This window comes from Pan paniscus, chromosome X, assembly GCF_029289425.2.
Source record: "Pan paniscus chromosome X, NHGRI_mPanPan1-v2.0_pri, whole genome shotgun sequence".
NCBI classification, from domain to species: Eukaryota; Metazoa; Chordata; class Mammalia; order Primates; family Hominidae; genus Pan; species Pan paniscus.
The window spans coordinates 158,266,052-158,289,617 of NC_073272.2; positions in this window are offsets into that span (position 1 = coordinate 158,266,052).

The following is a 23,566-nucleotide window of genomic DNA, read 5'->3' on the forward strand; positions in this document are numbered from 1 at the left end:
ATTTCCATGTTTATACAGATGACTTTGTAGGTATTTCCATGTTTATTCAGATGGCGGTGTAGATTTTCCATGTTTATAGTGATAGCTCTGTAGATATTTCCATGTTTATACAGATCGCGGTGTAGATATTTCCATGTTTATACAGATAGCGGTGTAGATATTTCCATGTTTTTACAGATATCGGTGTAGATATTTCCATGTTTACACAGATTGCGGGGTAGATATTTCCATCTTTCTACAGATGGCATTGTAGATATTTCCATGTTTATATAGACGGCGGTGTAGATACTTCCATGTTTATATAGATGGTGGTGTGGATATTACCATGTTTATACAGATAGCGGTGTAGATATTTCCATGTATATACAGATCGTGGTGAAGATATTTCCATGTTTATACAGATTGTGGTGTAGATATTTCCGTGTTTATACAGATAGCGGTGTAGATATTTCCATGTTTTTACAGATATCGGTGTAGATATTTCCATGTTTACACAGATTGCGGTGTAGATATTTCCATCTTTCTACAGATGGCATTGAAGATATTTCCATGTTTATATAGATGGCGGTGTAGATACTTCCATGTTTATATAGATGGTGGTGTAGATATTACCATGTTTATACAGATAGCGGTGTAGATATTTCCATGTATATACAGATCGTGGTGAAGTTATTTCCATGTTTATACAGATTGCGGTGTAGATATTTCCATGTTTATACCGATGGCGGTGTAGATATTTCCATGTTTATAGAGATAGCTTTGTAGATATTTCCATGTTTATACAGATCGCGGTGTAGATATTTCCATGTTTATACAGATCGCGGTGTAGATATTTCCATGTTTATACAGATAGCGGTGTAGATATTTCCATGTGTTTACAGATAGCGGTGTAGATAGTTCCATGTTTACACAGATTGCGGTTTAGATATTTCCTTCTTTCTACAGATGGCATTGTAGATATTTCCATGTTTATACAGATCGCGGTGTAGATATTTCCATGTATATATAGATGGTGGTGAAGATATTACCATGTTTATACAGGTAGCGGTGTAGATATTTCCATGTTTATACAGATTGTGGTATAGATATTTCCTTGTTTATACAGATCGCGGTGTAGATATTTCCATGTTTATACAGATAGCGGTGTAGATATTTCCATGTTTTTACAGATATCGGTGTAGATATTTCCATTTTTACACAGATCGCGGTGTAGATATTTCCAGGTTTATACAGATAGCGGTGTAGATATTTCCATGTTTTTACAGATATCGGTGTAGATATTTCCATGTTTACACAGATTTCAGGGTAGATATTTCCATCTTTCTACAGATGGCATTGTAGATATTTCCATGTTTATATAGATGGCGTTGTAGATATTTCCATGTTTATATAGATGGTGGTGTAGATATTTCCACGTTTATACAGATAGCGGTGTAGGTATTTCCATGTTTATAGACATAGCGGTGTAGATATTTCCATGTTTATATAGATGGCGTTGTAGATATTTCCATGTTTATACCGATAGCGGTGTTGGTATTTCCACGTTTATACAGATAGCGATGTAGATATTTCCATGTTTATACAGCTCGCGGTGCAGATATTTATATCTTTATACAGATGGGATTGTAGATATTTCCTTGTTCACACAGATGGCGGTGTAGATGTTTCCATGTTTATACAGATGACGGAGAAGTTAGTTCCATATTTATGGAGATGGCAGTGTAGATATTTCCATGTTTATAGAGATAGCAGTGTAGATATTTACATGCTTATACAGATGGCTGTTTAGATATTTCCATGTGTACACAGATGGCATTGTAGATATTTCCATGTTTATACAGATGACTGTATAGGTATTTCCATGTTTTTACACATGGCAGTGCCAATATTTCCATGTTTATAGAGATAGCGGTGTAGATATTTCCATGTTTGTACAGGTGGCGGTGTTGATATTTCCATCTATACACAGATGGCCGTGTAGATATTTCAATGTTTATACAGATGGCGGCGTTGAAATTCCCATGGAGATGCAGATGGCGGTGTAGATATTTCCATGTTTATACAGATCATGGTGTAGATATTTCCATGTTTATACAGATACCGGTGTAGATATTTCCATGTTTATACAGACCGCAGTGTAGATATTTCCATGTTTATAGAGATAGCAGTGTAGATATTCCCATGTTTGTACAGATGGCAGTGTTGATGTTTCCATCTATACACAGATTGCCGTGTAGGTATTTCCATGTGTATTTAGATGGCACTGAAGATATTTCCATGTTTATACACATGGTGGTGTAGATATTTCCATGTTTACACAGATGACTGTATAGGTATTTCCATGTTAATACAGATGGCGGTGTAGATATTTCCATGTTTATAGAGATAGCAGTGGAGATATTTCCATGTTTATAGAGATAGCAGTGTTGATTTTTCCATGTTTACAGAGATAGCGGTGTGGATATTTCCATGTTTATACAGATAGGGTTGTAGATAATTCCATGTTTATAGAGATGGCGGTGTAGATATTTCCATGTTTATACAGATCACGGTGTAGATATTTGCTTGTTTATACAAATAGCGGTGTAATTATTTCCATGTTTATACAGATAGCTGTGTAGATATTTCCACGTATATACAGATGGCTGTGTAGATATTTCCATGCTTATACAGATGGCTGTGTAGATATTTCCATGTTTATACAGATTACTTCGTAGGTATTTCCATGTTTATACAGATGGTGGTGTAGATATTTCCATGTTTATGGAGATAGGTTTGTAGATATTTCCATGTTTATACAGACCGCGGTGTAGATATTTCCATGTTTATACAGATAGCGGTGCAGATATTTCCATGTTTGTACCGATGGCGGTGTTGATATTTCCATCTATACAGAGATGACCATGTAGATATTTCCATGTTTATACAGATGGCGGCACAGATATTTCCATGGACATGTAGATGGCGGTGTAGATATTTCCATGTTTATACAGATAGCGGTGTAGTTATTTCCACGTTTATATAGATAGCGGTGTAGTTACTTCCATGTATATACACATGGCTGTGTAGATATTTCCATGTTTATACAGATGGTGGTGTAGATATTTCCATGTTTACAGATAACTTTGTAAGTATTTCCATGTTTATACAGATGGCGGTGTAGATATTTCGATGTTTATAGAGATTGCAGTGGAGATATTTCCATGTTTATACAGATAGCGGTGTAGATATTTCCATGTTTATACTGATCGTGGTGTAGATATTTCTATGTTTATAGAGATGGCGGTGTAGATATTTCCATGTTCATAGAGATAGCGGTGTTGATTTTTCCATGTTTATAGAGATAGCGTTGTGGATATTTCCATGTTTATACAGATAGGGGTGTAGATATTTCCATGTTTATAGAGATGGCGGTGTAGATATTTCCATGTTTATACAGATCACGGTGTAGATATTTCCTTGTTTATACTAATAGCGGTGTAGATATTTCCATGTTTATACAGATAACGGTGTAGATATTTCCATGTTTATACAGATGGCTGTGTACATATTTCCATGTTTATACAGATGACTTTGTACGTATTTCCAAGTTTATTCAGATGGCAGTGTAGATTTTCCATGTTTATAGTGATAGCTGTGTAGATATTTCCATGTTTATACAGATCACGGTGTAGATATTTCCATGTTTATACAGATAGCGGTGCAGATATTTCCATGTTTTTACAGATATCGGTGTAGATATTTCCATGTTTACACAGATTGCGGGGTAGATATTTCCATCTTTCTACAGATGGCATTGTAGATACTTCCATGTTTATATAGATGGCGGTGTAGATACTTCCATGTTTATACAGATAGCGGTGTAGTTATTTCCATGTATATACAGATCGTGGTGAAGATATTTCCATGTTTATACAGATTGCGGTGTAGATATTTCCATGTTTATTCAGATGGCTGTGTAGATATTTCCATGTTTATACAGATTACTTTGTAGGTATTTCCATGTTTATACAGATGGCGGTGTAGAAATTTCCATGTTTATACAGATCGCGGTGTAGATATTTCCATGTTTATACAGATCGCGGTGTAGATATTTCCATGTTTATACAGATCACGGTGTAGATATTTCCATGTTTATACAGATAGCGGTGCAGATATTTCCATGTTTTTACAGATATCGGTGTAGATATTTCCATGTTTACACAGATTGCGGGGTAGATATTTCCATCTTTCTACAGATGGCATTGTAGATACTTCCATGTTTATATAGATGGCGGTGTAGATACTTCCATGTTTATACAGATAGCAGTGTAGTTATTTCCATGTATATACAGATCGTGGTGAAGATATTTCCATGTTTATACAGATTGCGGTGTAGATATTTCCATGTTTATTCAGATGGCTGTGTAGATATTTCCATGTTTATACAGATTACTTTGTAGGTATTTCCATGTTTATACAGATGGCGGTGTAGATATTTCCATGTTTATACAGATTACTTTGTAGGTATTTCCATGTTTATACAGATGGCGGTGTAGATATTTCCATGTTTATACAGATCGCGGTGTAGATATTTCCATGTTTATACAGATCGCGGTGTAGATATTTCCATGTTTACACAGAGTGCGGTGTAGATATTTCCATCTTTCTACAGATGGCATTGTAGTTATTTCCATGTTTATACAGATGGCGCTGTAGATATTTCCATATTTATACAGATGTCTGTGTAGATATTTCCATGTGTATACAGATGGTATTGTAGGTATTTCCATGTTTATACAGATGGTGGTGTAGATATTTCCATGTTTATACAGTTGGCGGTGTAGATATTTCCTTGTTTTTACAGATGGCAATGTAGATATTTCAATGTTTATAGAGATGGCGCTGTAGATATTTCCATGTTTATACAGATAACGGTGGAGATATTTCCATGTTTATACAGAGAGCAGTGGAGATATTTCCATGGTTATACACATAGCGGTGTACATATTTCCATGTTTATAGAGACAGCGGTGTAGTTATTTCCATTTTTATACAGATAGCAGTGCAGATATTTCCATGTTTACACAGATGCCTATGAAGATATTTCCATATTTATACAGAGGGCTTTGTAGATATTTCTATGTTTATACAGATGGCAGTGTAGATATTTAAATGTTCCTACACATGACTGTGTAGGTATTTCCATGTTTATACAGATGTCTTTGTAGATATTTCCATGTTTATAAAGATAGCGGTGCCGATATTTCCAAGTTTATACAGATAGCGGTGTATATATTTCCATGTTTATACAGATCATGGTGTAGATATTTCCATGTTTATACAGATACCGGTGTAGATATTTCCATGTTTATACAGACCGCAGTGTAGATAATTACATGTTTATAGAGATAGCAGCGTAGATATTTCCATGTTTGTACAGATGGCGGTGTTGATGTTCCCATCTATACACAGATTGCCGTGTAGGTATTTCCATGTGTATACAGATGGCATTGAAGATATTTCCATGTTTATACAGATGGTGGTGTAGATATTTCCATGTTTACACAGATGACTGTATAGGTATTTCGATGTTTATACAGATGGCTGTGTAGATATTTCCATGTTTATAGAGACAGCGGTGTAGATATTTCCATATTTATACAGATAACGGTATAGAAATTTGCATGTTTATACAGATAGCGGTGTAAATATTTCCATGTTTATACAGATCACGGTGTAGATATTTCCATGTTTATAGAGATAGCGGTGTAGATATTTCCATGTTTATACAGATAGCGGTGTAGATATTTCCATGTTTATACAGACCGTGGTGTAGATATTTCCATGTTTATACAGATAGCGGTGCAGATATTTCCATGTTTGTACAGATGGCGGTGTTGATATTTCCATCTATACAGAGATGACCATGTAAATATTTCCATGTTTATACAGATGGCGGCACAGATATTTCCATGGATATGTAGATGGCAGTGTAGATATTTCCATGTTTATACAGATAGCGGTGTAGTTCTTTCCATGTTTATATAGATAGCGGTGTAGTTATTTCCATGTATATACACATGGCTGTGTAAATATTTCCATGTTTATACAGATGGTGGTGTAGATATTTCCATGTTTATACAGATAACTTTGTAAGTATTTCCATGTTTATACAGATGGCGGTGCAGATATTTCGATGTTTATAGAGATAGCAGTGGAGATATTTCCATGTTTATACAGATAGCGGTGTAGATATTTCCATGTTTATACTGATCGTGGTGTAGATATTTCCATGTTTATAGAGGTGGTGGTGTAGATATTTCCATGTTCATAGAGATAGCGGTGTTGATTTTTCCATGTTTATAGAGATAGCGTTGTGGATATTTCCATGTTTTTACAGATAGGGGTGTAGATATTTCCATGTTTATAGAGATGGCGGTGTAGATATTTTCATGTTTATACAGATCACGGTGTAGATATTTCCTTCTTTATACTAATAGCAGTGCAGTTATTTCCATGTTTCTACAGATAGCGGTGTAGATATTTCCATGTGTATACAGATGGCTGTGTAGATATTTCCATGTTTATACAGATGGCTGTGTAGATATTTCCATGTTTATACAGATGACTTTGTAGGTAATGCCATGTTTATACAGATGGCGGTGTAGATTTTCCATGTTTATAGTGATATCTGTGTAGATATTTCCATGTTTATACAGATAGCGGTGTAGATATTTCCATCTTTATACAGATCGCGGTGTAGATATTTCCATGTTTATACAGATAGCGGTGTAGATATTTCCATGTTTTTACAGATATCGGTGTAGATATTTTCCTGTTTACACAGATTGCGGGGTAGATATTTCCATGTTTCTACAGATGGCATTGTAGATATTTCCATGTTTATATAGATGGCGGTGTAGATATTTCCATGTTTATAGAGATGGTGGTGTAGATATTACCATGTTTATACAGATAGCGGTGTAGATATTTCCATGTATATACAGATCGTGGTGAAGATATTCCCATGTTTATACAGATACCGGTGTAGATATTTCCATGTTTATACAGATGGCTGTGTAGATATTTCCATGTTTATACAGATTACTTTGTAGCTATTTCCATGTTTATAGAGATGGCGGTGTAGATTTTCCATGTTTATACAGATCGCGGTGTAGATATTTGCATGTTTATACAGATCGCGGTGCAGATATTTCCATGTTTATACAGATCGCGGTGTAGATATTTCCATGTTTATAGAGATAGCAGTGTAGATATTTCCATGTTTGTACAGATGGCGGTGTTGATGTTTCCATCTATACACAGATTGCCGTGTAGGTATTTCCATGTGTATTCAGATGGCACTGAAGATATTTCCATGTTTATACAGATGGTGGTGTAGATATTTCCATGTTTACACAGATGACTGTATAGGTATTTCCATGTTAATACAGATGGCGGTGTAGATATTTCCATGTTTATACAGATCACGGTGTAGATATTTCCATGTTTATACAGATTGCGGTGTAGATATTTCCATGTTCATACAGATAGCGGTGTAGATATTTCCATGTGTTTACAGATATCGGTGTAGATATTTCCATGTTTACACAGATTGCGGTGTAGATATTTCCATCTTTCTACAGATGGCATTGATGATATTTCCATGTTTATATAGATGGCGGTGTAGATACTTCCATGTTTATATAGATGGTGGTGTAGATATTACCATGTTTATACAGATAGCGGTGTAGATATTTCCATGTATATACAGATCGTGGTGAAGTTATTTCCATGTTTATACAGATTGCGGTGTAGATATTTCCATGTTTATACCGATGGCGGTGTAGATATTTCCATGTTTATAGAGATAGCTTTGTAGATATTTCCATGTTTATACAGATCGCGGTGTAGATATTTCCATGTTTATACAGATCGCGGTGTAGATATTTCCATGTTTATACAGATAGCGGTGTAGATATTTCCATGTGTTTACAGATAGCGGTGTAGATAGTTCCATGTTTACACAGATTGCGGTGTAGATATTTCCTTCTTTCTACAGATGGCATTGTAGATATTTCCATGTTTATACAGATCGCGGTGTAGATATTTCCATGTATATATAGATGGTGGTGAAGATATTACCATGTTTATACAGGTAGCGGTGTAGATATTTCCATGTTTATACAGATTGTGGTATAGATATTTCCTTGTTTATACAGATCGCGGTGTAGATATTTCCATGTTTATACAGATAGCGGTGTAGATATTTCCATGTTTTTACAGATATCGGTGTAGATATTTCCATTTTTACACAGATCGCGGTGTAGATATTTCCAGGTTTATACAGATAGCGGTGTAGATATTTCCATGTTTTTACAGATATCGGTGTAGATATTTCCATGTTTACACAGATTTCAGGGTAGATATTTCCATCTTTCTACAGATGGCATTGTAGATATTTCCATGTTTATATAGATGGCGTTGTAGATATTTCCATGTTTATATAGATGGTGGTGTAGATATTTCCACGTTTATACAGATAGCGGTGTAGGTATTTCCATGTTTATAGACATAGCGGTGTAGATATTTCCATGTTTATATAGATGGCGTTGTAGATATTTCCATGTTTATACCGATAGCGGTGTTGGTATTTCCACGTTTATACAGATAGCGATGTAGATATTTCCATGTTTATACAGCTCGCGGTGCAGATATTTATATCTTTATACAGATGGGATTGTAAATATTTCCTTGTTCACACAGATGGCGGTGTAGATGTTTCCATGTTTATACAGATGACGGAGAAGTTAGTTCCATATTTATGGAGATGGCAGTGTAGATATTTCCATGTTTATAGAGATAGCAGTGTAGATATTTACATGCTTATACAGATGGCTGTTTAGATATTTCCATGTGTACACAGATGGCATTGTAGATATTTCCATCTTTATACAGATGACTGTATAGGTATTTCCATGTTTTTACACATGGCAGTGCCAATATTTCCATGTTTATAGAGATAGCGGTGTAGATATTTCCATGTTTGTACAGGTGGCGGTGTTGATATTTCCATCTATACACAGATGGCCGTGTAGATATTTCAATGTTTATACAGATGGCGGTGTTGAAATTCCCATGGAGATGCAGATGGCGGTGTAGATATTTCCATGTTTATACAGATCATGGTGTAGATATTTCCATGTTTATACAGATACCGGTGTAGATATTTCCATGTTTATACAGACCGCAGTGTAGATATTTCCATGTTTATAGAGATAGCAGTGTAGATATTCCCATGTTTGTACAGATGGCAGTGTTGATGTTTCCATCTATACACAGATTGCCGTGTAGGTATTTCCATGTGTATTTAGATGGCACTGAAGATATTTCCATGTTTATACACATGGTGGTGTAGATATTTCCATGTTTACACAGATGACTGTATAGGTATTTCCATGTTAATACAGATGGCGGTGTAGATATTTCCATGTTTATAGAGATAGCAGTGGAGATATTTCCATGTTTATAGAGATAGCAGTGTTGATTTTTCCATGTTTACAGAGATAGCGGTGTGGATATTTCCATGTTTATACAGATAGGGTTGTAGATAATTCCATGTTTATAGAGATGGCGGTGTAGATATTTCCATGTTTATACAGATCACGGTGTAGATATTTGCTTGTTTATACAAATAGCGGTGTAATTATTTCCATGTTTATACAGATAGCTGTGTAGATATTTCCACGTATATACAGATGGCTGTGTAGATATTTCCATGCTTATACAGATGGCTGTGTAGATATTTCCATGTTTATACAGATTACTTTGTAGGTATTTCCATGTTTATACAGATGGTGGTGTAGATATTTCCATGTTTATACAGATAGCGGTGTAGATATTTCCATGTTTATACTGATCATGGTGTAGATATTTCCATGTTTACAGAGATGGCAGTGTAGATATTTCCATGTTCATAGAGAAAGCGGTGTTGATTTTTACATGTTTACAGAGATAGTGGTGTGGATATTTCCATGTTTATACAGATTGGGGTGTAGATATTTCCATGTTTATAGAGATGGCGGTGTAGATATTTCCATGTTTATACAGATCACGGTGTAGATATTTGCTTGTTTATACAAATAGCGGTGTAGTTATTTCCATGTTTATGCAGATAGCGGTGTAGATATTTCCACGTATATACTGATGGCTGTGAAGATATTTACATGTTTATACAGATGGCTGTGTAGATATTTCCATGTTTATACAGATTACTTTGTAGGTATTTCCATGTTTATACAGATGGCGGTGTAGATATTTCAATGTTTAAGGAGATAGCTTTGTAGATATTTCCACGTTTATACAGATCGCCGTGTAGGTATTTCCATGTTTATACAGATCGCGGTGTAGATATTTCCATGTTTATACAGATCGCGTTGCAGATATTTCCATGTTTATACAGATCGCTGTGTAGATATTTCCATGTTTATACAGATATCGGTGTACATATTTCCATGTTTACACAGATTGCGGTGTAGATATTTCCATCTTTCTACAGATGGCATTGTAGATATTTCCATGTTTATACAGATGGCGGTGTAGATATTTCCATGTTTATATAGATGGTGGTGTAGATATTTCCATGTTTATACAGATAGTGGTGGAGATATTTCCATGTTTACAGAGATATCGGTGTAGGTATTTCCATGTTTATAGACATAGCGGTGTAGATATTTCCATGTTTATATAGATGGCATTGTAGATATTTCCATGTTTATACCGATAGCGGTATTGGTATTTCCATGTTTATACAGATAGCGATGTAGATATTTACATGTTTATACAGCTCGCGGTGCAGATATTTATATCTTTATACTGATGGAATTGTAGATATTTCCTTGTTCACACAGATGGCGGTGTAGATGTTTCCATGCTTATACAGATGGCGGAGTATTTAGTTCCATATTTATGGAGATGGCAGTGTAGATATTTTCATGTTTATAGAGATGGCGGTGTAGATATTTCCATATTTATAGAGATAGCAGTGTAGATATTTACATGCTTATACAGATGGCTGTTTAGATATTTCCATGTGTTTACAGATGGCATTGTAGATATTTCCATGTTTATACAGATGACTGTATAGGTATTTCCATGTTTTTACAGATGGCAGTGCAGATATTTCCATGTTTATAGAGATAGCGGTGTAGATATTTCCATGTTTGTACAGATGGCTGTGTTGATATTTCCATCTATACACAGATGGCCGTGTAGATATTTCCATGTTTATACAGATGGCGGCATAGAAATTCCCATGGACATGCAGATGGCGGTGTAGATATTTCCATGTTTATACAGATAGCGGTGTAGATATTTCCATGTTTACACAGATGGTGGTGTAGATATTTCCGTGTTTATACACATGGCGGAGTAGATACTTCCATCTTTATGGAGATGGCAGTGTAGATATTTTCATGTTTACAGAGATGGCGGTGTAGATATTTCCATATTTATAGAGATAGCGGTGTAGATATTTCCATCTTTCTACAGATGGCAGTGTAGATATTTCCATGTTTATACAGATGGCAGTGTAGTTATTTCCATATTTATACAGATGTCTGTGTAGATATTTCCATGTGTATACAGAAGGTATTGTAGTTATTTCCATGTTTATACAGATGGTGGTTTAGATATTTCCATGTTTATACAGTTGGCAGTGTAGATATTTCCATGTTTTTACAGATGGCAGTGTAGATATTTCAATGTTTATAGTGATGGCGCTGTCGATATTTCCATGTTTATTCTGATAACGGTGGAGATATTTCCATGTTTATACAGAGAGCAGTGGAGATATTTCCATGTTTATACACATAGCGGTGTACATATTACCATGTTTATAGAGACAGCGGTGTAGGTATTTCCATGTTTATACAGATAGCGATGCAGATATTTCCATGTTTACACAGATGCCTATGCAGATATTTCCATATTTATACAGAGGGCTTTGTAGTTATTTCTATGTTTATACAGATGGCAGTGTAGATATTTAAATGTTCCTACACATGACTGTGTAGGTATTTCCATGTTCATACAGATGTCTTTGTAGATATTTCCATGTTTATAGAGATAGCGGTGCAGATATTTCCATGTTTATACAGATAGCGGTGTATATATTTCCATGTTTATACAGATCATGGTGTAGATATTTCCATGTTTATACAGACCGCAGTGTAGATATTTCCATGTTTATACAGATCGCTGTGTAGATATTTCCATGTTTATACAGATCGCGGTGTAGATATTTCCATGTTTATACTGATATCGGTGTAGATATTTCCATGTTTACACAGATTGCGGTGTAGATATTTCCATCTTTCTACAGATGGCATTGTAGATATTTCCATGTTTATACAGATGGCGGTGTAGATATTTCCATGTTTATATAGATGGTGGTGTAGATATTTCCATGTTTATACAGATAGAGGTGTAGATATTTCCATGTTTACAGAGATAGCGGTGTAGGTATTTCCATGTTTATAGACATAGCGGTGTAGATATTTCCATGTTTATACAGATGGCGTTGTAGATATTTCCATGTTTATACCGATAGAGGTGTTGGTATTTCCATGTTTATACAGATAGCGATGTAGATATTTACATGTTTATACAGCTCGCGGTGCAGATATTTATATCTTTATCCTGATGGAATTGTTGATATTTCCTTGTTCACACAGATGGCGGTGTAGATGTTTCCATGTTTATACAGATGGCGGAGTAGTTAGTTCCATATTTATGGAGATGGCAGTGTAGATATTTTCATGTTTATAGAGATGGTGGTGTAGATATTTCCCTGTTTATAGAGATAGCAGTGAAGATATTTACATGCTTATACAGATGGCTGTTTAGATATTTCCATGTGTATACAGATGGCATTGTAGATATTTCCATGTTTATACAGATGACTGTATGGGTATTTCCATGTTTTTACAGATGGCAGTGCAGATATTTCCATGTTTATAGAGATAGCGGTGTAGATATTTCCATGTTTGTACAGATGGCTGTGTTGATATTTCCATCTATACACAGATGGCCGTGTAGATATTTCCATGTTTATACAGATGGCGGCGTAGAAATTCCCATGGACATGCAGATGGCGGTGTAGTTATTTCCATGTTTATACAGATAGCGGTGTAGATATTTCCATGTTTACACAGATGGTGGTGTAGATATTTCCGTGTTTATACACATGGCGGAGTAGATACTTCCATCTTTATGGAGATGGCAGTGTAGATATTTTCATGTTTATAGAGATGGCGGTGTAGATATTTCCATATTTATAGAGATAGCGGTGTAGATATTTCCATCTTTCTACAGATGGCAGTGTAGATATTTCCATGTTTATACAGATGGCAGTGTAGTTATTTCCATATTTATACAGATGTCTGTGTAGATATTTCCATGTGTATACAGAAGGTATTGTAGTTATTTCCATGTTTATACAGATGGTGGTGTAGATATTTCCATGTTTATACAGTTGGCGGTGTAGATATTTCCATGTTTTTACAGATGGCAGTGTAGATATTTCAATGTTTATAGTGATGGCGCTGTCGATATTTCCATGTTTATACAGATAACTGTGGAGATATTTCCATGTTTATACAGAGAGCAGTGGAGATATTTCCATGTTTGTACACATAGCGGTGTACATATTACCATGTTTATAGAGACAGCGGTGTAGGTATTTCCATGTTTATAGAGATAGCGGTGCAGATATTTCCATGTTTACACAGATGCCTATGCAGATATTTCCATATTTATACAGAGGGCTTTGTAGATATTTCTATGTTTATACAGATGGCAGTGTAGATATTTAAATGTTCCTACACATGACTGTGTAGGTATTTCCATGTTCATACAGATGTCTTTGTAGATATTTCCATGTTTATAGAGATAGCGGTGCAGATATTTCCATGTTTATACAGATAGCGGTGTATATATTTCCATGTTTATACAGATCATGGTGTAGATATTTCCATGTTTATACAGACCGCATTGTAGATATTTCCATGTTTATACAGATCGCTGTGTAGATATTTCCATGTTTATACAGATCGCGGTGTAGATATTTCCATGTTTATACAGATATCGGTGTAGATATTTCCATGTTTACACAGATTGCGGTGTAGATATTTCCATCTTTCTACAGATGGCATTGTAGATATTTCCATGTTTATACAGATGGCGGTGTAGGTATTTCCATGTTTATATAGATGGTGGTGTAGATATTTCCATGTTTATACAGATAGAGGTGTGGATATTTCCATGTTTACAGAGATAGCGGTGTAGGTATTTCCATGTTTATAGACATAGCGGTGTAGATATTTCCATATTTATATAGATGGCGTTGTAGATATTTCCATGTTTATACAGATAGCGGTGTTGGTATTTCCATGTTTATACAGATAGCGATGTAGATATTTACATGTTTATACAGCTCGCGGTGCAGATATTTATATCCTTATCCTGATGGAATTGTAGATATTTCCTTGTTCACACAGATGGCGGTGTAGATGTTTCCATGTTTACACAGATGGCGGAGTAGTTAGTTCCATATTTATGGAGATGGCAGTGTAGATATTTTCATGTTTATAGAGATGGCGGTGTAGATATTTCCCTGTTCATATAGATAGCAGTGAAGATATTTACATGCTTATACAGATGGCTGTTTAGATATTTCCATGTGTATACAGATGGCATTGTAGATATTTCCATGTTTATACAGATGACTGTATAGGTATTTCCATGTTTTTACAGATGGCAGTGCAGATATTTCCATGTTTATAGAGATAGCGGTGTAGATATTTCCATGTTTGTACAGATGGCTGTGTTGATATTTCCATCTATACACAGATGGCCGTGTAGATATTTCCATGTTTATACAGATGGCGGCGTAGAAATTCCCATGGACATGCAGATGGCGGTGTAGATATTTCCATGTTTATACAGATAGCGGTGTAGGTATTTCCATGTTTACACAGATGATGGTGTAGATATTTCCGTGTTTATACACATGGCGGAGTAGATACTTCCATCTTTATGGAGATGGCAGTGTAGATATTTTCATGTTTATAGAGATGGCGGTGTAGATATTTCCATATTTATAGAGATAGCGGTGTAGATATTTCCATCTTTCTACAGATGGCAGTGTAGATATTTCCATGTTTATACAGATGGTAGTGTAGTTATTTCCATATTTATACAGATGTCTGTGTAGATATTTCCATGTGTATACAGAAGGTATTGTAGTTATTTCCATGTTTATACAGATGGTGGTGTAGATATTTCCATGTTTATATAGTTGGCGGTGTAGATATTTCCATGTTTTTACAGATGGCAGTGTAGATATTTCAATGTTTATAGTGATGGCGCTGTTGATATTTCCATGTTTATACAGATAACGGTGGAGATATTTCCATGTTTATACAGAGAGCAGTGGAGATATTTCCATGTTTATACACATAGCGGTGTACATATTACCATGTTTATAGAGACAGCGGTGTAGGTATTTCCATGTTTATACAGATAGCGGTGCAGATATTTCCATGTTTACACAGAAGCCTATGCAGATATTTCCATATTTATACAGAGGGCTTTGTAGATATTTCTATGTTTATACAGATGGCGGTGTAGATATTTAAATGTTCCTACACATGACTGTGTAGGTATTTCCATGTTCATACAGATGTCTTTGTAGATATTTCCATGTTTATAGAGATAGCGGTGCAGATATTTCCATGTTTATACAGATAGCGGTGTATATATTTCCATGTTTATACAGATCAAGGTGTAGATATTTCCATGTTGATACAGCTACCGTTGTAGATATTTCCATGTTTATAAAGACCGCAGTGTAGTTATTTCCATGTTTATAGAGATAGCAGTGTAGATATTTCCATGTTTGTACAGATGGCGGTGTTGATGTTTCCATCTATACACAGATTGCCGTGTAGGTATTACCATGTGTATACAGATGACATTGAAGACATTTCCATGTTTATACAGATGGTGGTGTAGATATTTCCATGTTTACACAGATGACTGTATAGGTATTTCCATGTTTATACAGATGGCGGTGCAGGTATTTCCATGTTTATAGAGATAGCGGTGTAGATATTTCCATGTTTATACAGATAACGGTGTAGAAATTTCCATGTTTATACAGATAGCGGTGTACATATTTCCATGTTTATACAGATCACGGTGTAGATATTTCCATGTTTATACAGATAGCGGTGTAGATATTTCTATGTTTATACAGACCGCGGTGCAGATATTTCCATGTTTATACAGATAGCGGTGCAGATATTTCCATGTTTGTACAGACGGAGGTGTTGATATTTCCATCTATACACAGATGACCGTGTAGATATTTCCATGTTTATACAGATGGCGGCACATATATTTCCATGGATATGTAGATGGCGGTGTAGATATTTCCATGTTTATACAGATAGCAGTGTAGTTATTTCCATGTTTATATAGATATCGGTGTAGATATTTCCATGTATATACACATGGCTGTGTAGATATTTCCATGTTTATACAGATGGCGGTGTAGATATTTCCAGTTTTATACAGATTACTTTGTAAGTATTTCCATGTTTATACAGATGGCGGTTTAGATATTTCGATGTTTATAGAGATAGCAGTGGAGATATTTCCATGTTTATTCAGATAGCGGTGTAGATATTTCCATGTTTATACTGATCGTGGTGTAGATATTTCCATGTTTATAGAGATGGTGGTGTAGATATTTCCGTATTCATAGAGATAGCGATGTTGATTTTTCAGTGTTTATAGAGATAGCGGTGTGGATATTTCCATGTTTATACAGATAGGGGTGTCGATATTTCCATGTTTATAGAGATGGCGGTGTAGATATTTCCATGTTTATTTAGATCACGGTGTAGATATTTCCTTGTTTATACAAATAGCGCTGTAGTTATTTCCATGTTTATACAGATAGCGGTGTCCATATTTCCATGTATATACAGATGGCTGTGTAGATATTTCCATGTTTATACAGATGGATGTGTAGATATTTCCATGTTTATACAGATGACTTTGTAGGTATTTCCATGTTTATACAGATGGCGGTGTAGATATTTCCATGTTAATAGAGATAGCTGTGTAGATATTTCCATGTTTATACAGATATCGGTGTAGGCATTTCCATGTTTATACAGATCGCGGTGTAGACATTTCCATATTTATACAGATCGCGGTGTAGATATTTCCATGTTTATACAGATAGCGGTGTAGATATTTCCATGTTTTTACAGATAGCGGTGTAGATATTTCCATGTTTACACAGATTGCGGTGTAGATATTAGCATCTTTCTACAGATCGCATTGCAGATATTTCCATGTTTATACAGATGGTGGTGTAGATATTTCCATGTTTATATAGATGGCGGTGTAGATATTACCATGTTTATACAGGTAGCGGTGTGGATATTTCCATGTTTATACAGATTGTGGTGAAGATATTTCCATGTATATGCACATCGCGGTCTAGATATTTCCATGTTTATACAGATCGCAGTGTAGATATTTCCATGTTTATACAGATAGCAGTGTAGATATTTCCATGTTTATACAGATAGCGGTGTAGATATTTCCATCTTTATACAGATAACGGTGTAGAAATTTCCATGTTTATACAGATAGCGGTGTAAATATTTCCATGTTTATGCAGAGCACGGTGTAGTTGTTTCCATGTTTATAGAGATAGCGGTGTAGATATTTCCATGTTTATACAGACAGTGGTGTAGTTATTTCCATGTCTATAAAGACCGTGGTGTAGATATTTCCATGCTTATACATATAGCGGTGCAGATATTTCCATGTTTGTACAGATGGCGGTGTTGATATTTCCATCTATACACACATGACCATGTAGATATTTCCATGTTTATACAGATGGCGGCGCAGATATTTCCATGGATATGTAGATGGTGGTGTAGATATTTCCATGTTTATACAGATAGCGGTGTAGTTAATTCCAAGTTTATATAGATAGCGGTGTAGATATTTCCATGTATATACACATGGCTGTGTAGATATTTCCATGTTTATACAGACGGCGGTGTAGATATTTCCATGTATATACCCATGGCTGTGTAGATATTTCCATGTTTATACAGATGGCGGTGTAGATATTTCCATGTTTATACAGATAACTTTGTATTTCCATGTTTATACAGATGGCGGTGTAGATATTTCGATGTTTATAGAGATAGCAGTGGAGATATTTCCATGTTTATACAGATAGCGGTGTAGATATTTCCATGTTTATACTGATCTTGGTGTAGATATTTCCATGTTTACAGAGATGGCGGTGTAGATATTTCCATGTTCATAGAGATAGCGGTGTTGATTTTTCCATGTTTACAGAGATAGCGGTGTGGATATTTCCATGTTTATACAGATAGGGGTGTAGATATTTCCATGTTTATAGAGATGGCAGTGTAGATATTTCCAGGTTTATACAGATCACGGTGTAGATATTTGCTTGTTTATACAAATAGCGGTGTAGTTATTTCCAAGTTTATACAGATAGCGGTGTAGATATTTCCACGTATATACAGATGGCTGTGTAGATATTTCCATGTGTATACAGATGGTATTGTAGTTATTTCCATGTTTATACAGATGGTGGTTTAGATATTTCCATGTTTATACAGTTGGCGGTGTAGATATTTCCATGTTGTTACAGATGGCAGTGTAGATATTTCAATGTTTATAGAGATGGCGCTGTAGATATTTCCATGTTTATACAGATAACGGTGGAGATATTTCCATGTTTATACAGAGATCAGTGGAGATATTTCCAGGTTTATACACATAGCGGTGTACATATTACCATGTTTATAGAGACAGCGGTGTAGGTATTTCCATGTTTATACAGATAGCGGTGCAGATATTTCCATGTTTACACAGATGCCTATGCAGATATTTCCATATTTATACAGAGGGCTGTGTAGATATTTCTATGTTTATACAGAAGGCTGTGTAGATATTTAAATGTTCCTACACATGACTGTGTAGGTATTTCCATGTTTATACAGATGTCTTTGTAGATATTTCCATGTTTATAGAGATAGCGGTGCAGATATTTCCATGTTTATACAGATAGCGGTGTATATATTTCCAAGTTTATACAGATCAAGGTGTAGATATTTCCATGTTTATACAGATACCGGTGTAGATATTTCCATGTTTATACAGACCGCAGTGTAGATATTTCCATGTTTATAGAGATAGCAGTGTAGATATTTCCATGTTTGTACAGATGGCGGTGTTGATGTTTCCATCTATACACAGATTGCCATGTAGGTATTTCCATGTGAATACAGATGGCATTGAAGACATTTCCATGTTTATACAGATGGTGGTGTAGATATTTCCATGTTTACACAGATGACTGTATAGGTATTTCCATGTTTATACAAATGGCGGTGTAGATATTTCCATGTTTATAGAGATAGCGGTGTAGATATTTCCATATTTATACAGATAACGGTGTAGAAATTTCCATGTTTATACAGATAGCGGTGGAAATTTTTCTATGTTTATACAGATCACGGTGTAGATATTTCCATGTTTATGGAGATAGCGGTGAAGATATTTCCATGTTTATACAGATATCGATGCCGATATTTCTATGTTTATACAGACCGTGGTGTAGATATTTCCATGTTTATACAGATAGCGGTGCAGATATTCCAAGTTTGTACAGATGGCAGTGTTAATATTTCCATCTATACACAGATGACCGTGTAGATATTTCCATGTTTATACAGATGGCGGCACAGATATTTCCATGGATATGTAGATGGCGGTGTAGATATTTCCATGTTTATACAGATGGCGGCGTAGATATTTCCATGGACATGCAGATGGCAGTGTAGATATTTCCATGTTTAAACAGATAGCAGTGTAGATATTTCCATGTTTACACAGATAGTGGTGTAGATATTTCCGTGTTTATACACATGGCAGAGTAGATACTTCCATCTTTATGGAGATGGCAGTGTAGATATTTTCATGTTTATAGAGATGGCGTTGTAGATATTTCCATATTTATAGAGATAGCGGTGTAGATATTTCCATCTTTCTACAGATGGCAGTGTAGACATTTCCATGTTTATACAGATGGCGGTGTAGATATTTCCATATTTATACAGATGTCTGTGTAGATATTTCCATGTGTATACAGATGGTATTGTAGTTATTTCCATGTTTATACTGATGGTGGTGAAGATATTTCCATGTATATTCAGATGACTGTGTAGATATTTCCATGTTTTTGCAGATGGCAGTGTAGATATTTCAATGTTTATAGAGATGGCGCTGTAGATATTTCCATGTTTATACAGATAATGGTGGAGATATTTCCATGTTTATACAGAGAGCAGTGGAGATATTTCCATGTTTATACACATAGCGGTGTACATATTTCCATGTTTATAGAGACAGTGGTGTAGGTATTTCCATGTTTATACAGATAGCGGTGCAGATATTTCCATGTTTACACAGATGCCTATGCAGATATTTCCATATTTATACAGAGGGCTGTGTAGATATTTCTATGTTTATACAGAAGGCAGTGTAGATATTTAAATGTTCCTACACACGACTGTGTAGGTATTTCCATGTTTATACAGATGTCTTTGTAGATATTTCCATGTTTATAGAGGTAGTGGTGCAGATATTTCCATGTTTATACAGATAGTGGTGTATATATTTCCATGTTTATACAGATCAAGGTGTAGATATTTCCATGTTTATACAGAAGTCAGTGTAGATATTTAAATGTTCCTACACATGACTGTGTAGGTATTTCCATGTTTATACAGATGTCTTTGTAGATATTTCCATGTTTATAGAGATAGCGGTGCAGATATTTCCATGTTTATACAGATAGCGGTGTATATATTTCCATGTTTATACAGATCAAGGTGTAGGTATTTCCATGTTGATACAGATACCGTTGTAGATATTTCCATGTTTATACACACCGCAGTGTAGATATTTCCATGTTTATAGAGATAGCAGTGTAGATATTTCCATGTTTGTACAGATGGCGGTGTTGATGTTTCCATCTATACACAGATTGCCGTGTAGGTATTTCCAGATGTATACAGATGGCATTGAAGACATTTCCATGTTTATACAGATGGTGGTGTAGATATTTCCATGTTTACACAGATGACTGTATAGCTATTTCCATGTTTATACAGATGGCGGTGTAGATATTTCCATGTTTATAGAGATAGCGGTGGAGATATTTCCATATTTATACAGATAACGGTGTAGAAATTTCCATGTTTATACAGATAGCGGTGTATATATTTCCATGTTTATACACATCACGGTGTAGATATTTCCATGTTTATAGAGTTAGCGGTGTAGATATTTCCATGTTTATACAGATAGCGGTGTAGATATTTCTATGTTTATACAGACCGCGGTGCAGATATTTCCATGTTCATACAGATAGCGGTGCACATATTTCCATGTTTCTACAGACGGCGGTGTTGATAATTCCATCTATACACAGATGACCGTGTAGATATTTCCATGTTTATACAGATGGCGGCACAGATATTTCCATGGATATGTAGATGGCGGTGTAGATATTTCCATGTTTATACAGATAGCGGTGTAGTTATTTGCATGTTTATATAGATATCGGTGTAGATATTTCCATGTATATACACATGGCTGTGTAGATATTTCCATGTTTATACAGATGGCGGTGTAGATATTTCCATGTTTATACAGATAACTTTGTAAGTATTTCCATGTTTATACAGATGGCGGTGTAGATATTTCGATGTTTATTGAGATAGCAGTGGACATATTTCCATGTTTATACAGAAAGCGGTGTAGATATTTCCATGTTTATACTGATCGTGGTGTAGATATTTCCATGTTTATAGAGATAGCGGTGTAGATATTTCCATATTCATAGAGATAGCGATGTTGATTTTTCCATGTTTATAGAGATGGCGGTGTAGATATTTCCATGTTTATACAGATCACAGTGTAGATATTTCCTTGTTTATACAAATAGCGCTGTAGTTATTTCCATGTTTACAGATAGCGGTGTAGATATTTCCATGTATACACAGATGGCTGTGTAGATATTTCCATGTTTATACAGATGGATGTGTAGCTATTTCCATGTTTATACAGATGACTTTGTAGGTATTTCCATGTTTATACAGATGGCGGTGTAGATATTTCCATGTTAATAGAGATAGCTGTGTAGATATTTCCATGTTTATACAGATAGCAGTGTAGATATTTCCATGTTTATACAGATCGCGGTGTAGATATTTCCATATTTATACAGATCGTGGTGTAGATATTTCCATGTTTATACAGATAGCGGTGTAGATATTTCCATGTTTTTACAGATAGCGGTGTAGATATTTCCATGTTTACACAGATTGCGATGTAGATATTAGCATCTTTCTACAGATCGCATTGTAGATATTTCCATGTTTATACAGATGGCGGTGTAGATATTTCCATGATTATATAGATGGCGGTGTAGATATTACCATGTTTATACAGGTAGCATTGTAGATATTTCCATGTTTATACAGATTGTGGTGAAGATATTTCCATGTTTATTCAGATCACGGTCTAGATATTTCCATGTTTATACAGATCGCAGTGTAGATATTTCCATGTTTATACAGATAGCGGTGTAGATATTTCCATGTTTATACATATAGCGGTGTAGATATTTCCATCTTTATACAGATAACGGTGTAGAAATTTCCATGTTTATACAGATAGCTGTGTAGATATTTCCATGTTTATACAGATCGCAGTGTAGATATTTCCATGTTTATACAGATAGTGGTGTAGATATTTCCATGTTTATACAGATAGCTGTGCAGATATTTCCATGTTTGTACAGATGGCGATGTTGATATTTCCATCTATACACACATGACCGTGTAGATATTTCCATGTTTATACAGATGGCGGCGCAGATATTTCCATGGATATGTAGATGGGGGTGTAGATATTTCCATGTTTATACAGATAGCGGTGTAGTTAACTGCAAGTTTATACAGATAGCGGTGTAGATATTTCCATGTATATACACATGGCTATGTAGATATTTCCATGTTTATACAGATGGCGGTGTAGATATTTCCAGGTTTATACAGATAACTTTGTAAGTATTTCCATGTTTATACAGATGGCGGTGTAGATATTTCGATGTTTATAGAGATAGCAGTGAAGATATTTCCGTGTTTATACAGATAGCGGTGTAGATGTTTCCATGTTTATACTGATCGTGGTGTAGATGTTTCCATGTTTATAGAGATGGCGGTGTAGATATTTCCATGTTAATAGAGATAGCGGTGTTGATTTTTCCATGTTTATAGAGATAGCGGTGTGGATATTTCCATGTTTATACAGATAGGGGTGTACATATTTCCATGTTTATAGAGATGGCGGTGTAGATATTTCCATGTTTATACAGATCACGGTG